This window comes from Dipodomys merriami, unplaced genomic scaffold (genome assembly GCF_024711535.1).
Source record: "Dipodomys merriami isolate MVZ:Mamm:240054 unplaced genomic scaffold, mDipMer1.0.p SCAF_4, whole genome shotgun sequence".
NCBI lineage: Eukaryota > Metazoa > Chordata > Mammalia > Rodentia > Heteromyidae > Dipodomys > Dipodomys merriami.
The window spans coordinates 2449066-2467270 of NW_027205603.1; the positions used below are offsets into that span (position 1 = coordinate 2449066).

General features: G+C 40.3%; 1 protein-coding gene and 1 long non-coding RNA gene across 3 annotated transcripts in view; one reads left to right on the forward strand and one right to left on the reverse strand.

Annotated features, from left to right (window-relative positions):
* Positions 1-17313, reverse strand: part of LOC138806187 (uncharacterized) — a 37908-nt gene extending 20595 nt beyond the window's left edge. The window contains exons 1-3 of one of the 2 annotated variants that reach the window (XR_011365730.1): positions 17101-17313; positions 16334-16558; positions 10416-10534 (exon numbers count right to left, since the gene is read on the reverse strand). This is a non-coding gene — a long non-coding RNA (uncharacterized lncRNA). Of the gene's footprint in view, positions 1-10415; positions 10535-16333; positions 16559-17100 lie in introns of those variants that run through there. The other variant, XR_011365731.1, reaches the window with a different exon arrangement.
* The window catches only part of Celf2 (CUGBP Elav-like family member 2), a 778786-nt gene that overhangs the window by 70511 nt on the left and 690070 nt on the right, over positions 1-18205 (forward strand). The window lies entirely within an intron of this gene.

The window sequence follows — 18205 nt, forward strand, 5'->3', positions numbered from 1 at the left end:
GAGAGAGATGAGTTGAAAAATAAACCGCATGTCCCAAGTCAATTTCTCTTCCCTCATTTACCTGTAGTTCTGTGCACGTCTCTTCCCATTTATCAGATAACAAGTAAAATCTTACCAAGGTGGAAAAAAATGGGCTCATTTTAAAGAAGTTGGGAATAGGAGGTGAGGATCGGTTGGTACAGCAGCAGCCATTGAACAAATGTGTCAGATACAGAATTTGAGTCCCAGTCTTGGACCTCCCCCTATTCCCTCCCACCGAGAGAGAGAGAGAGAGAGAGAGAGAGAGAGAGAGAGAGAGAGAGAGAGAGAGAGAGAGAGAGAGAGAGAGAGAAGATCACTGAGGTATCCCTTTCTTCTGTATTGGGATTTCTTCTGTCTTTAGTTCCAGGACTTGTGCTCAAAGGCCTCAAACTTTCTAGGTTCGTGTTCTACCAGTTGAGCTACATCTCCAGCCCAGTATTTGACTGATTATTTTGAAGATCGAGTCTCATAGACCTTTCTTCCCTGTCTGGCTTTGAACTGCAATCCTCTAGGTCTCAGTCTCCTGAGTATCTCAGATTAGATGCATGAGCTATTAGCTCCCTAGTCCACCCTGAGATCTTTCTTATTTATCTCTTAAACAGAATTTCATGATCATAAGTACAATATTTCACACAAGTGCACACCCCTTTGATGGGGATGTGAATTCTTCTTTCACTGTTTGGTTGCCTTTTTCTCCTCTCCCAGACTTCTCTCTATTTCACCCGTGTGAGCCTTCCTCCACATCAGACTTACCCATCACACTGACCTGGTATTCATTTTCTCCCTGACCTGGAGGCAAATATACATACCCATGCTTATAGGTCAGTAGCTGACCTATAATAATGAAATTTGATGTGCATCCTCTTCACCCCTTACTTCTTCTCCTCAACTGGTCTTCAGCCTTGAAGAGTTCCAAGCTCAAAAGAAGGTGGTCTCCCCTGCCCAGACACTCAACAGAGCTGCTGTAAATTAAGGCTGTTAGCCAGGCCCCTTCATTGGCATCTCCTCCTTGGCTTCATATAATGGCAGAAGTGTACAGCCAGAAGACTATGCGGCCTACCAAACTTGAAATCTGTATGACATCTCAGCACAGCAGTATTTCTTAGCATCAACAAGTCATCCTAATGCCTCATGATACTCTGAAAGAATGAATGTTCTTTCATAGGAGGAGAGAGTTTCATTCAACCCCTAATAGATTAGGCAAAATGTGAATCAACTAATACTAGAATAAACCTTTAAGGATCTTTTTAATGCAATTATTTTAAAACAAATCCTTGACTCCATATGTAAATATAATGAATTAGTTCATATCACCATTCTTAACAGTGATGAGAACAGTTTTTAGAGAAAGAGGAGGCCAATGTGTTTTCTATCATCCAAGGCCTAGTACATCAGCTCTGGCATGTTTTGGGGAAGATCTTATTTTGTCTATCATTTTAATCACCACTATTTATGTCATAGGAGAGGAGATATACCAGTCTTAGAGTTGTGGCAATAGGCAAATACACAGCACCCATAATGAATGGATGAGGTCAATAGTAGTTTGCAAGTAGCATATATTTCCACATCATGGAAAGAGACAGTAATAAACCTGATAACAATTACACTTTGGAATAGAGTTAACTGCTACAGACTGTGGCCAATAAATTTTAGAGTATCACCAAAAGGGTAACATACCCTTTAGTTCCCATGGGAGGCTGTGATTGAATTAAGTTATTTTTGTGGGCCTGCAGGGAACTAAACCTTACTCCTTTGAAGTAAGCAGGAACTTGTCCTGGTCCCTTCTTTTTTTTATATTGTGAAAATACTGTACAGAGGGGTTACAATTACATGGGCAAGATAGTGAGTAAATTTCTTATCAAGCATTGTAGCCTCCTCCTTTGTTTCCCCTTCCCATCCCTTCCCAGCCTCCCCCCCGGCCCCCCACCCAGTCCCCCCCCACCAAAGTTGTAAAGTTCATTTTCGATGTGACAACTTGTACTTCTCATTGTTGCAACGGGTCCACTTGTATTCTTATTTAAACAACTTGTTTTTCCCCTTCCCCTCCACAAATTATGTCCTGGTCCCTTCTATAAGAAAGATTGCTTTGCTAAGGGACCTGACTCCAACAGATGAAGAACAAAGAAATCTGGTCACCAGAGACTCCCTCAACATTAAAAAATGAAAAGATAGCAAAGGAATTAAGTCTTAAAGTATACCTTATATTATGCTTTTTACCTCACCCACAACATGAGGAAATCTGGGAATAAGTAGCTGTGTTTTGAAGGTGTATGCTGTGTTTTGTTAGAGCAGCATTTTTCCAGGGTTACAAGAGGAAGAAAACGTATATAGTCTTACTAGTGTAATCCATACTGGTACTTTATGTACTTGTCACATTTAGACTCTGAAAAAGAAAAAATAAACACTATAAAAGTGATCACTTATGCTGGGCACCAGTGACTCACGCCTAGCTACACAGGAAATAGATATCTGAGGATTACAGTTCAAAGTCAGCTAGGGCAAGAAAGTATGTGAAACTCTTATCTCCAGTTGCCCAGCAAGAACCCAAAAATGGAGCTGTGGCTCAAGAGGTAGAGTAATAACCTTCAGCAAAAATAATGTCAGGAACCCCAAGTCCTGAGTTCAAGCTCCAGGAACGGCGCACACGCGCGTGCGCGCATACACGTACACACACACACACACACACACACACACACCACAATAGCTTAAACACTCTATTCCCAATTCCTCTGGTCTTTTTGAAATGGCATCTTCTCTGTAAATGAATGAACTCATTCCCTGAGATCTTCCTCACTGAAGGGGATTTAAGGAATGCCATTCTGCTACTAACATTCTATGCTAACTTTGTGTTTGGCAACAAACATTGGCTCCTAGAAGTTGATCTAGTTATACTAAAAACAGGATCCCTAGTTTCATTCTGGGCCCAGACAATCAATCAGAGTCGCCTGCATTGGGCAAATGACACAACCTAGCAGGGTGATTGAAAAAGAGTTTAACGATGGCTGTAGCCAGGGATGCAAACCGCAGCAATTATTTCAACGGAGAGAATCTAATACGAGGAAGTGTGTGCTGGGTGAAGGATGTACCTGCTGTACTAAAACCAGCTCGGTTACAAGGCTAAGAATATGGCCCAATTTTCCATGCGAGTAACTGAAAGGGTAAAAGGAAAGCTCTAAATAATCCCAGAGGATAGATAAGCAGCATGAAGCAGTTTGGCCTGGAGGAACTACGAGCTTCGGTTAGAGCTATTAAAATATACAGGATGAGAGAGGGCATCCCGTGTGCAGGAACTGGACTTACTTAGAGGAAGGATCTCCACTGGTTATTGTTTGTGGCTCTTAAGAAAACATGTTGAGGCTGATGATGGAGGTGTGGGGGAAACAAATAACAAAGTGGACACATGTGCTGCTGCTGCTGCTGTTGGACCAAAATGCCGGAATAAGACTGTGAAGCTGCCAAGGTGCTGGCAAGACCAAGAAGCAAATGAGAGGAGAAAAGCTCTCCTCTCTTCTGCCTTTATTTCTCCCTCTTTCCTTCTCCCTCTTCTTCTCCCTCTCCCTCTCCCACTCTCCCTCCCCCTCCCCCTCCCTCTTCCCCCTCCACTTTCTCAGATGAAAAACTTAATGGCCGATTGCCCAAGCAGAGATAGAAACCTACTCCAGTTCACAGATAGGTGGGCGGGGAGGGTAGGTTTTGAAACTAGATTCATTGGCTTCATACAGTTTATCAATGAAAATCAGGTGCTTACTTATTTTGTTTCAGATAGCTCTTAATTTCTGAAAGTGGTTAAAATTATGACTTCAAATTTCATGCTATATACAAGAGCCTTCTTTCATTTTGATATCAGATTATCCAATTTGTCTAATCAGTTGCAAAATTCTCAGCTTTTATTATTGCTATTAGATCTGCCCTGATTAAATGCATTGTTTCCAGTCCCAATGTATAATCTTGGATCTTTTCTCTACTGGGGTTTGAACTCAGGGAGGCTTCATGCCTTTTGGACATATGCTCTACCACTTGAGTCACAACCCCAGTCCCTGAAGCCAATTTTTTGAGGCATAATTTACATACTACAAAATGCATCCAATTTAAATACTGAATTTTGGAAAAATGTATGTACTTGTATAACGACTACATTAATCAAAGTTCCCTGTGCTCTGTGTTAGTCATGGAGTAACCCACCATGATTCCAGGCAAACAATCATCTTACTATACCCTTCTTTAGTTTGGCCTGTGCTAGAATTCAAATAAATGTAAATACGTATGCATTCTTCCTATCAGACTCATTTTTTACTTAGAATGTTAATGGATCACTCCTCTTCTTTTTTCAGTATAATATATTGTTTGCATACATTATAATTTGTATGTCTAGTCACAAGAAGATGAGCATTAGAGTTGTTTTTACTTTTTGGCTAGTATAAATAAAACTACTACAAACATTAAAAAAAAAAAAAAAAAAAAAAAAAAAAAAACAGGGAATGTCTAGGAAAGGAGACAGCATGAAGAGAACTGTAAGACTATAAGGAATCCTAAGGAGGGCAACGGTGTGTCTTCAGGGTCATTAGTGATGTTCTAGGAACTAGGTCAAGGGTATAAATAGAGATCTACCCACCCCACATGTCTTACCTATTTAAAAGCTGTACATTGATTGAAATAAAATACACCCCATTCTCTTACCATGACAAATGCCTTTTCACAGTAACCCAGAGCCTGCCCTGAATTTATAGTGCTGGACTCCTTGGAATTTTCTAGAATTTGTGGCTGATGCTGCAGCCACCGTCAGCCCCGTACTCACTTCCCTTCCCAGACCCCCGCTCTGCACTGGTTCCATAGGGTGGGAGCTGAACAATCCAGTCCAAATGTCCTGGCTTGGTTCACAGTCTGTGCTCCAATAAGGAGAGTTAAGGTCAGGAGAAACAAAATGCCTCAGTCATTCTCACCCTTAGGCATGAAGAGGTGAAGAAAGGAAGTAGTTCTGGTCACTGGAAAATCCTGAGAGCAATGGTACAAAGGAATTGCCTGCTGAGGTGTCACCCTTCAGTGGAAATATGCCGTCATGGGGACATTAACCCTTTGCCAAGTGAGGGGGGAACCAGGTTAGAAATGCACCTGTCATTCCTGTCTCTGATCTGCCATGATGACCCACTAGCTAATCCCAACAGGGATAATCAGAAGAAGATCCTTGGTGGTGCGGTCCACGGAGGCCCACCAGAAAGACAGAGAAGGTGTGGTAGAAATAACATAGTATGTCTATGATACCAGTACTGCTGATCCTTGTTTCTTCCTGTACCTAATGGGATGTGTCTACAGTGAAACCCTCTCTAGTCCTCTCTCTAATTGCCTTTCATCCATCATCTGTCCCTAGAGTCTCCTACTATGAATCTCATGCACACTTGCTGGAAAAAAATTAGCCTATTCATGATATTATCTGCAAAGGAAATGGATTACAGTTTGGTATGGAGACTGGATGCTCCTGAAACTGTAATCTAAAGCAAAGAAAGAACAGACAGACAGAGACAGACAGATAAACAATATTCTAAAGCAAAGAAATAACTTCAAGAAAGAACAGAGAGCAGGTGAATGAGGTCATTATGCAGACTAGATACACTGCCCCTTGTATCCTCACAATACACACACATACACACATAGTTTTATGAAGTGGAAGGAAGCACATTTTTCTCCTTGGTTCTCATTTGAATTGCATCCTTGCTTGAATCTTCCTCAAGCCCTTTTTAAAAAAGCAGTAGGATACAAACACATGAAGAGCATAGCAGCAGGAAGACGAGTACTCGACCACCCTTCCTCTCAGCAATCTGATGATCAGTCATAGCAAAACTATCTAGATTCTTTGCAAAGTGCTCACTTTTGGTCCTCATTCATGATTTGGGGGAAAAAAACGGCCCTAAATTATTTCTTGGGATCCTATCCTGTAGAGATGCTTTGAGACTTAGAGGTTCCTAAACAACCTTGCTTCTTATCTACAAAAAGAAAAAGTAACCGCATCTCTTCCATAAGCTTTCATGAAGGACCAAGAGATGAGATCGAAAGACTTAGTACAGTCCTCAAAAGTGCCATCAGGGACAAACACTTAGTTTACAGATGTTGACATATGACTTTATTGACCTTAGAGAGAATCTCAGTAGCTTCCTTCATAGGATCTGGACCTTCCTCTGTTTGCTCCTTTGGAACTTTATTCACCCATTTGGATCTCATGTATCAAAATAGTAGCCAAAGAAATTGAAGCCATATACTCTGAACCAGGGTGCCTCAATAGTTGGCTGCTAGAACTAAACAGAAAACTCTGGAACTCAAAAAAAACTCTAAAGAGATTATATATATATATATATATATATATATATATATATATATATATACATATACATATATATATTATTCCTAGGCAGTGTTGCTGCTGCTTTTTACTCAGCTTGCACAGAGAACGCCTCTCAGTTAGAAATTGTACCACCAGGCATTAGAGCCATTGCAAAGTCTATCATCGAAAAAAGCTGAGGCATAATAGAACACATTTGAAATAGCTCCACAAATACACATGCTCAGTTACAGAAGCTTTCAGAATAAATGACTTGGCTACTTGAAGCAGAAGGTAAGAAAATAAGCCAAGCTAAATAAGAGAATCTCACACACACACACACACACACACACACACACACACACACACACACACACACACACACACACACACACACACACACACACACACACACACACACACACATATACACATATTCCCTTGGGTGTTCAAGGAAGACTGCCAACTAGGGTTCTAGCAAACTAGAGGGAACTGGCTACTTTAATGGAAATGATAGACTGGACTTTTCTTTCTTGTGTTAAGAAAATGTATTTGTATTTATATCTCAACACTTTCTTAAAAATAAAAATAAAAAAAGAAAGAGGACACTTGAGGCAGCTCCTGATTCCTCTTCGCCCAGTGTGTGGATTTTGAGCTGATATGAAGAGCCTTGCAAATGCTCTTGCTGCAGGCATGTTTGCTCAGCTGAGTGACAGAAGGACTTCAAGGTACAGTTTTAATTCTGTATCTCTATCCAAGTGGTCTCATCACAGTCTGAAAACATGTATGTCAGCATACAAAACACCATGCCTATGATCCCAAGGGATGGGATACAATTTAATGTGAGACAAAGGAGGGCAAGTGGCCAGCATTGAACACTCACCTTAGCCTTATCTCTTGTGCACAGTCCTGGGCTCAGGGCTCCAAAATGAAAATCCTCTCAGGAACTTTTTGCCACAGGGGCTGTTCATAATAGGTACCAAGAGCAATCTCACAGCAAGCTTATTTTCTAGCAAAAAATCTAAGCTGGGTTTGCCTTTGGACAGAGAGATTTTATAAATATATATATGTATATGTATATGTATATATATATATATATACACATATACATATACATATATATATATATATATATATATATAATGCAAGAAGAGAGCCAGCTACCCACAAGTGACTCTTAGCTAAAACGACTAGAGAGGGAAAGGTAGATCCTTTCAGTCCAAGCCAGTGAGTGGTACATGTGATAAATTCACCAGATAACTTGCTGATGAATAGACATATTCAATCTGCACAGGGAGTGCTGGATCTCTCAGAGGAAAAGGATCAGTCAACTGCTACCAATAATTAAACTGGCTGTGTCCACTATGTCCACTCTCAAGGTGGATGGATTTGGGAGCCCACATATCCTTTCCACAACCATATATAAATGTAAAGGAATTCAGTATCCTTGTGCAATCTCATCCATCACAGCATCTTCCATTTTCTTCCTATGTCTGGCTGGCCTTTACCTGTTGCCCATTGATGTCTCCACCCACCTCACTGCACATATAAATGCTCATGTAGAAGCCTTTCTCAAATCTTGCTTATTCCAATCCATGGAAATCTTCCTGGGCTAATAATTCTTACATTTTCATTCAAGTCAATTTGTGAATACATGTCAACAGCTTCCAGCACTTGCTTTTCCCAAATGAAATTTGTATCTTAAGAACACTACAGGTCAAAGGGAAGGGAAAGAAGACAAGCAACTCCATTGTAACCAAGCCTATCATCAGCATGCCAGCTAAGAGATCATTCCCAGTGCTTTTATGGGTATCCAGTCATCTAAGTCTCATACATGATTTATGTGACAAACCACTTGTTCCTATTTCATGACTGAGAACACTGAGACACAGAGTTTAAGTAACTCAACGGAGTCCATACAAGTACTGATAGCTATATTCAAGCACATTTGATCAGAGCCCACAGACTTAACTCTGTACCCCATGATGGGCGAAGATAAGCATCAGAGTACATGAAATGCAGGAAGACCAACCAACGGAAAGCAAGCCAAAGTCAACTATTAAAAACTAGCTGTAGGAAGGAAGTCGGCCACCATCTCTTGCATCCAGGCAGACTCAAAGGCAGGCAGAATGGGGAGACGTTATGAAAGTCTAGGTAGAAAGAGATGTTCTAGGTGGATTTGATTTGGCTCTCTCTGATATTGCTTCCAAAATTAAAAGCAGAGATGAAAATTATGGAAACCGGCAGTTCTTGATTAAGACTTGGCTATTTCAGGCAGATTGTTCCACAGGTGAACCCTAGATTTATGGTGAGAGAGAGATGGCAGTCCGCCTCCTTGTACATCTAACTCACAAAGAGTTGGCTGCTTCAGACCCTGGTTGAATCTTCTGGATGGGCTAAAAGTGCTGGTTCAAGAGTCCTATTGTTATCTGTTCTGTTCAGTTCTTATCTGTTGTCCATTGGCTTGTGTTTTCAGTTTCTTAGGCTACCTGGCCCTGCATATCAGACCTCTCTCTTCAGGGAAAGCACATTTTTTGTTGTTTTTGAGTTTTGGTTTCTTTTTTACTCACAAAAGCAAGTTTGTCGAAGAGGCTGCAGAGTGGTTTCTGGCAAATGGATGTTTCTTGCATTCCCCAGTGCTGCTCTCTATGTAGCTTACTGTTTGTCTGTTGGTAGAAGCAAAAAGGCAGAGCAAAAAGGCTGATCTCTCTCTCTGTCTCTCTCAATCTTTGCCCCAGAGTAAATGTCAAAGGTTAGCCAAGGTTATTGCTGCTAAAGAAAAAAAACATAAAAAGAAAGGGAGAGTGTTCTCTGGGCATTTCTTCTGTCTAGACTGAAAAACACAAGCCTTGAAATTGCTCTGTAAGTGAGTTAGAAGGTCAACCCCAAGCCGCCATCTTGGTCCTGTGAACTGATGTCCTTTGCATTGGCTGGTGACTGGACAGAGATTGCTCGTCTTCCACCATGCTAATGGCAATTCTGTTCTAAAGAGAACCAAGTGCATCACAGAGAAACTCATCTATGCACAATATAGCCGATACATGGTTGTCAGAGAGGACAGTCAAGGAAAGGAGGAGGAGATGGAGAGAGGAAGGGTGGGTGAATAGAGTCGTAACATTCAACGTACATGTCTGAAAATGGGACTGGGTAACTTGAAGGGACAGGTTGGGTTGGGAAAGATGGAGGAGAATGATGGCAGGGTGAACACTGATGAAGATATGTCATACTCATAAACGTAGAATTAAAACCCATTTGTAGAGTTATTAAAGATAATTTTTTAAAAGAGAGAACCAAACACATCTCACAGAACCTCATATATAAATAACACAGCTTGGCAATATTTTTCTCCTAAGCACTAATTCTGTAGTTACAATGATAAAAGCAATAGGCGATGTCTCAACCTTGCCTTCAGAATATCCCACTGTCTTTTGTGTACGAAACCATCTTTCATTGACTTCAGAGAATGATAAACAAATTCCACACTACACATTCAGGAGGCTTTGCCTTGAGAAATCCATGGCCCCTAATGAGATATGGCGCTCACTGTGATTTTATTGTCTGTTTCTAACATGCAGCTAATAGGAACGTACTTGCTTTGGGGGACATGAATCAATTATGTATCCACAACAACTATAGGTGGATGTTCTAAAGACATTAAAGGCGCAGAACATTGGATTAAAAGGATGTTGACATTCTACCTATAGGCTTTCAGGTGCAACAAATGCTGATGACTTAGTGCTAAAATTGGGATACAATACAAAATAAAATAATGGCTTCTTTCGGTCAGGTAAACCCAAACACAGATGCAAGTTTTCCATTGGCAATGCAGTCTTCAAAACGCAAAGGTTATTTGGCCAAAGTTACCATCTTTCTTCTGCTGGCAGGGGGTCATTGGAGACCAGAGAAAGGGTCACAGAAAAACAGATAAATAGGAAGAAAAACCTGTTCATTACTGCACAGTGGGGAGAATGTGCAGCTGGATGTAACTTGGTTCTAACCACTTAGAGGAGTGACTTTGAGCAAATGGCTTTACTCCCTGGACTTTAGTAGAAATAATACAAGACATAGATAGGCAGGCAACGAATATGTGACATTTTTATTTGGATTTACATGTAGATGTAACTAGTATTTTGAAGTAAAAAATTTCATGGTTTGATATTGGAATGATGTCTAGGTATGTTCAGGCTTCACTTCCATTTATTCCTGGAAGATTAAGAAAGGAATTAGCGTAAGATTTGTGAGCCATCCTTATAAAGAGACACTCATACCAGCCTGGCCACAAACTTATCTCCATAAACCATGAGAGTAACCATGAGAGAGAAAGAGGATCGTTTTTCCAAGGAAACCAAAATCATAGCAGAAAAAGAAGAGTAAATGATGGCTCATCAACAAGAATTAGAACCAGCCTGAATTTCCCTTCTAGCAACCTACATTAAAAATCATTAAATCATTTGGTATTCTCTGGGTGAAAAGTTGCAGAATGAACTCAGTTTTCTTTCTGGACCCCTTGAATGAGTATCTAAAGTTTCTACATCTAAAAGAAAATATTTTGTTCAAAGTCTTTTTTTTATGATTTCTTAAGCCTGAAGTGCCCAGATTCCTAATCATTGTAAAGCACACATACATCTCAATGGGTTTTCTGTTTGTCTGATACGCACACAGAACTAAGCAATCAGCCTGTGTTCCCTCAACACTTGATAAACAAGAGGAGAGCCCACAATCAAACCTGTATCATTATGCTTTTCTATTTTTAATGTCAGATTGCCCATTTCTACCTTAAAGTATTCTTTTTGATTTATTTAAAAAAAAAACAGGCATGTGGGGCTACAGGTAGGCAGATGCAAGTACTGGGTGTGTGTGTGTGTGTGTGTGTGTGTGTGTGTGTGTGTGTGTGTGTGTGTGTGTGTGTGTGTGTGTGTGTGTGTGTGTGTGTGTGTGTGTGTGTGACAAAATGCAATTACACATCTCCACTAAGGTTACAGCAATTATCCCCAGATAGAAACATTCCACTTAAGCTGGAATGACTAGAAATCTTATAACTGGATTAAGTGGATTTCTGCCTATAATCAAAAGAAACCCAAACAAGGCCCACTTCAAAAGAAATGATACCAAGTACATTTCTCAAACAAGGAAAAGAATTTTTTAATTAGTGGAAAGGATGCCCTACCATTTTAACAATCATTTGATCACCCAGTGCATTATTCTAGAAAAAGTACAAGTGTGCATGCACACACACCAACACACACACATAAATTATGCTTTTGTTACGTTCTTAGTTGTATCATACTACCTTATTGGTTTGCTATTATCATCAAAATAGAAATATATTTGTACGTATGTATGTGTGTGTATATATATATATACACACACATACAGAGATAGAAAAAGGGAGAAATGGGAAGAGCAGAGACCATTGCACATTTACAAATCATATGCTACATATATTTTTGTGCTAAGAAAGAGTTAAGCATCAACTAGAAAGTGATTTTGAAATTTGAAAACAAAACAAGCAAAGAAATGCAACACTTTTAGCTTGAGCAAGGTAGCATTTTACAAGCACTGGAAAATAATAGCAGTGATGCATAAATTCTGGACGACCCAAGCCTTTCAATGGAGAACATATCAAAATAAGGCCACATCTTTGGTTAAAAGCATTGAGACACACTGGGACTATTGGCGGGGTGATGTGTATGCAATTTTGGCAACATTCCTGGAGAAAGGTAATAATCCAGAGAGAGGTTCAAAGACCAGCCTTGCACTGAGAAAACCCCACAGGATACAGAACGACACTGATAACAATCAGAGAAAGGAATTTGACAAGCGCTTTTAAAAAATGATTCCTATCCAAGGCACCTGGCACCAATAATCCATTCAAAATAGCTTTAGAAGTACTGGGGCTCTATATCCTCAGTTATCTGTAATAATAAACACTACATCCAGTCCTACAGATAGCCATGCACAGTGTGTGCTATACTGATTCAAATTGTAGGATAATGTGGCAGTCATTACCAAATAATAATCCCTGCATTACTAATTAAACCCGCAGAATTTTTATTAAGTATCCATAAATAGCTTAACAGATGCTTTTGTTTAGAGTTCAGGCTGATATTCCCTTTTTAAGAGCTCCTTCTGATTTTGGTTAATTTGAAATGCTGGGCTCCAGGTGCAAGGGGCACATTTTCATACTACTGATGAGTTCAAGTCAGGGGGATTCAGGTATGTGAACCCTGCATCTTCAACCATCAACTGACTACATAGTAAGTAGACTGATCACAACTGCTTTGCTGAATCCAAGCACATTCGACCTCTACTCCATGTGGATTTGTACTGAAGGGTAATGAGCCAGCTCATTTAGACAATTGCAGGTCATAATTACTCTTTGGTCAAGAGCAAAATGCTTTACAATAGAATTATATGTTGTGGGTAAATTATTTTCGTGACTTTGGTCACGAAAGAACATTTGGCACAATGCTCGAAAAGAGAAAAAGAAGAGAGAAAAATGTACTGTACATTTTTTTTGTTGTTCTTAATGGTTTCATGAACCTTGTTTTCCAAGAAGTAACCTATGAATGAAAATGATTGTGTAGTGGAGAGGGAATTTGGGGAAACAACCATTTTCAAATTCCTCCCCTTTCCAAATACTTAGTTATCAAGAAATACCCATTAAAATTTCCTCATTATTTTGTACAAGCTCAACCCACCTGCAGGCTGCCTGCCCAGCCAAACTGTCTGTTGGATTGCCATACCATGCTGTAATTACCTTAATCGGTTCTACAACTGTCAGAAATATGTCTGAGGCCATAGGAGATTTTATTCCTTCTGAATTTTCGAGTGGCAGAATCAACAAGGGATGAATATTGGATTGCCTCCCAAGTGGATACCCCAGGAAATACAGCAGCCAAGAACAGAAACCAAAATTCCGAAGTCTGATTTTTTTCAGTGCTTTCTTTTAATATGTAATTTATCATTTTTGTATAGAGCAATTGCCTCTTTTATTAACCAGGGGTCACCTGCCCATGTGTGAGCCACTTGGTCTCTATGAAAATATGACCCTCTGTCGACCCCTCTCCCATAAAATATCACTGTCTTTGTTCAAAGCCCTCCAAAGAATGGAAATATCTTCAAAGAACTGTGATTTTTTTAACCACTGCAGTCAAATTTTTTAATGTCTACCTTTGGAAAGATTTGATTTGTCAAATAGGTTAAAAAATAGGGAAGGGATAGTAGGAGAAAAACAAAGGAAGAGGTAACAATGCTGGATAGGAAATGTATTCTTTACCTTACTCATGTAATTGTAACCCCTCTGTACTAATTTTACAATAAAAAACATAAAAATAGGCTTATTATTAATCTCTAACTTTTATTTTTCTATATACCATACTTGTCCAACTATCCTCTGAGAGCTAACATTTTATCATGACACAGAATGCGAGACTTCTGCATTAAGACCCTTCATGTCATGCAAAGATGAATACCATTCACAAAAGGGTTGGCTCTTTTAAAAACTGTTTTCAGATTCACTTAGCATGATTTATTTTTTAAGTTCACTCCCTCTTTATGGAAGGAAAAGGCAGCAAAGTATAAGGGAAGAATCTAGAATGAGCAGCTCGTGGCCATTGGTTCCAGTCAGCGCTAATAAGAGCAACTCATCATTTTTTTTCTCTACCTCAGTTCACTCATCTACACTATATGAACAAGGTGCACTGTTCCCAGCCCTCACATGCAATCCTAAATGATTCACTGTCAGCTAATTACTATTGTAAACATGTATTGTGTGATGACTCATGGTCTCAACTTCAACCTTCAAGTTTCCAGGAAACACAAAGGTATTTGTCAGTTGAAGGGGATTTTTTTTTGTTTTAATTACAAGTATATCCTGATAAATACCCTAATGGAAATCATCTGGCATGCTTGCCTTTTTTGGAACTTCAAAAAGTCAAACTGAGATTGCTATTATTTTAATGATAACATTGAAGATTATTATTATTGTATTATGCTATGGAAATTACAACATTTTGTAAAATTAAACATGGTTTTATCTGCCAGGAAGGATCAGTAATTTTCCCGTGGCTAAAATTAGCTCATGGTTTCAGATTTCTTAGAAAATATGCTATGGTTGTCTTTGTCTCTATTTCAAGCTTAAGGTTTAAGTTACTATAGTTTTGGTAAATAACTATGTATTCTACATCCCATAATTATTTTTCCTATGTGTATTGTCTTGAATTTGAAAAGATTTTTTTGAAATGAGATGATTATGCCATTTTTAAATGCTTATCAGAAGGAAAAAAACAGCTAGACCCTACTTACTTAAGATCATCCCCCAAGTAAAAAGAACATCCTTCTAGGCAGGGACTAAATGATATTAAAGATGAATCTCTAGTAGAGTTAATAGTAGTTTCAAAGGGCTGAGAAGTCAGCAATATCAAGTTTAAGCTTGATCCCATGTAGTTAGATCTGAACTTTGGATCACTATTATTATTTTACTATCTGGCTCTTCGACCCAAGGCAAAAATATTTGATCTCTCTGACCCTCAGGTTCTCATTTATAAAATGGATATGTGCAGCTACAGATGTCTTAGGTGATACAGTCATCCGCTGGGGTCACAGCGACACCATATGATAGACTGGATGGCTTGAATAGTAGAGATTTAGTTTCTCATGGTTCTGGAAGTCGGAATTCTGAGATTAGAATGTTGGCAGTGTTGGTTCGTCCTGCCTGAAGATATCCAGGCCTTCGTCTCCCTATCCTCACCTGATCTTTCATCTGTGCATTTCTCCCCAACCTATCTTCCATAAAAGCACCAGTCCTCCTGGATTTGGATCCTATTCCACCCTGGAGATCTTATTTGAATTAAATAACCTTTGTAAAGACTTCATGTCTGCTGGACATGGTGGTGCATGTCTGTGGTTTCCAACTACTCAAAAGATGGAGGGAGAATGAGCTTGATTTGAGATCAGTCTGGAGACAGGCAGAGGGAAACCTTATCAGAAAAACACACGAAAAGCAAAATGACTGGATGCACAAAATGACTAGATACTGAAGTGACCGAACACTTGGCTGCCAAGAGCAAGGTCCTGAGTTTAATCACCAACTTAAAAAAAAAAGAAGTCTTTATACATACAGACACATCTGAGGTACTAGGAGTTAGAATTTTAACGTAAGAATTGATGGGCAGGAAGAGACGTAGACAAATAGATAATCTCTTCCTGAGGAACAGATGCTGAGCTAGCTATGTGCATGCCTGTTTCTTGTAAGGGGTAGGAAAGCCTATGGAATAGAACCAGCAAAAGAGTCATGAAGGCAATAAAGGGCAATAGAAGAATATGGAAGATGATATAGTCTTTACAGAAGTATCTACCAATTCTGCAAAGGGCTCAGGGGCTGGCATGAACTTTAGAACTGACCTCAGTTAGGGAAGAGGCCCTCTTCTTCCTGGGGAAGAAAAGGTGTATCTTGGAGCCAGGAGATATCTTGCGGTTGAAAGAAATAACCTAATGCTGGACTTGGTTGTGAGTATCCGGCCTAGCAGTGGGGAATTAATCCGCCCTGGTCCTGAAGTGACCCCACTGTCCACTTCCCCTGTTTCACAGAATTTTGTTTAGTACCAACAAAAACAAGCAAATGCATCCAGAGAGTAACAGTAGCTCTATTATCTCTGCTGATTCCAATTCCCTTCCACGGTCCATCTACCATTGTCCACAAGGGCATTCCTTTAGAGCACCATCCTTAATCGCCTGGTGACCCTGGTCTCACATACATCTTGGCTTAACGTATTTCCTCTGAAGAGAAACAGGATCCAGGAGAGTTGGGTTTTGCAGGTACTTTCCAATGTTGATCTTTAACTTCCCTCCCCTCTGACCTCTTTCTTCTGTCCTCTAGAGCACTCTGATCAACCCATTTAAGCCATCTGAACTCTGGGTAAACAGAGCTCCTCAGAGAAAAGGAGCTGTGTGCTGCTTGACTACAGAACCTTGCGATTTTGAGGATTATTTTTTTCTTACCTGATTATTTTAAATCTCCTACATTGCAAGTTTCACATCTGCAGAGCCAGGGAGAAGGAGCCCGTGGAGCGAGATGCACAGTGAGCACTGGGGGCAAACAAAGGCAGAGTGGATGGCTTCAGACAAAGGAGCAGCCTTGTGTCTCCGACACCAGGCTTTTGTCGTCGGTTGTGGAGCAGTGCACATGCCAGTCCATTTGGGATAGTCCCGTGTCTCTCCTCCACACTGTAAAATAATAACACTTCATGGCAGTGAGAGGTTGGGTTGAGGGAGGGCCAGGGGGGAGAGGAGAGAAACGAAGTGGTAGCCATTGTCACAGGAAACAGAACCTCACAATGAATGGATAAGAGGAAATAAGGACTTTGAAATTAAGAAAGGTACACGTGTGGAAATAAAAAAGATGCATAGCCCCCTTCCTATGTTCAGGATTTTTCTTCATATATCAGAAAATAAATGGAGGTCTGCCTGATTGTTGGCTTGTTTGTTTGTTTCCAAGGACAAAACCTGTAGCCTGACCTTCACCACCACCACCTACAGGTGGATCCTATTTGCAGATGCAAGTTCACACGCATGACGCCAAGAAGGCTCAAGAGTCAAAATACATCCAGCCGTGAAGTGAAACATTTCCTCTTGACCTCACTTGAGCCTTCTGAGTGCATTTTGGGGTGGTGTGGAGCAGATTCACACCAACATCCTGGGGTAGGAAGGAGCAGAGATATAGCCCATTGCATGGCTCCGAGACCAGAACAATTGGCTTACTACTCTACCAGTTTCCCAGGAATGTTGTCCTTTCCTTCATTCTTCTTTTGCAGAACACTCTCAGTTTATAAAGCTGCTGTTACAAAATGCCACTGGCTGAGCGGATTAAACAATTAGGCATTTGTTCCTCATTGTTCTGGAGCTAAGGGGAGGGTACTCAGGTTCAGTGCTAGATATGCTGGTAACTGTAAGATGGTTTGCAGACAGCTGTCCCACCACTGTAACTCACAAGGTGGGGCGCCTGGGGAAGAGCAGGTCGCAAGTTCTCTCTTGTCCCATGGAATAATGGCAGCATTCCCATTATGATCTCATTAAAGGCCCCACTTTGGTGGAAGTAGGAAGGAAATTGATACCATGTCTTGAACTCAGAGCCTTAGGGCCTCACTAAGCTTTTTCTGCTCATAGCTGGTGCTCTACCACTTGAGCCATACCTTGTTTTCATGGCTGATTGAGTCTCTTAGTTTTCTGCCTGGGCTGGTTTCAAATTATAATCCTCAGTCTCCTAAGTAGCAAGGATTATAGGCACGGTCCACTGGCAACTGGCTAAAGTCTCAATTCTAAATAACATCACATAGGGAGTTAAGGTTTAATATGAACTCTGTTCAGAGACAGACAGAGAAATGCAGATGGGAAGATCTGAGGTCTGCTTTCCAGGATGAGGATGGTTTCATTAGGCAAATCAACAGTAATTTCCCTGAGGAAGTGATCACGGAGCCAGGGCAGACCGAGAAGCTGAAGTCAACTAGGAAAGAGTTTTGAGCAGAGGTATAAGGAGGAGGTAATGTAACAAGTTCAAACTCTTCAGGAAGCCATTATACCTTAGTAGGAAGAGTTCAGAAAGCAAGAAGGGGAGGGTTGATGGATGCAAGGTGGCAGGAAGACTGTATTCACAACTTAAAGAAGATTATCTTGGGTCCGGTGTGGGGAATAAACTGTAAATTGGAAAGAATGAATTTAGATAAATAGCTGGGATTCATGCATAATCCAATATCAGTGACAAAAGCTTGGATTGAAAGGATAATTATGGAATAGAGATGGGAAGAGATTTGAGAATTGTTTGGTAGAGAGTAAGTTAGATACTGCTATGGTAGGCAAAGTACTGGGGAATCAGAT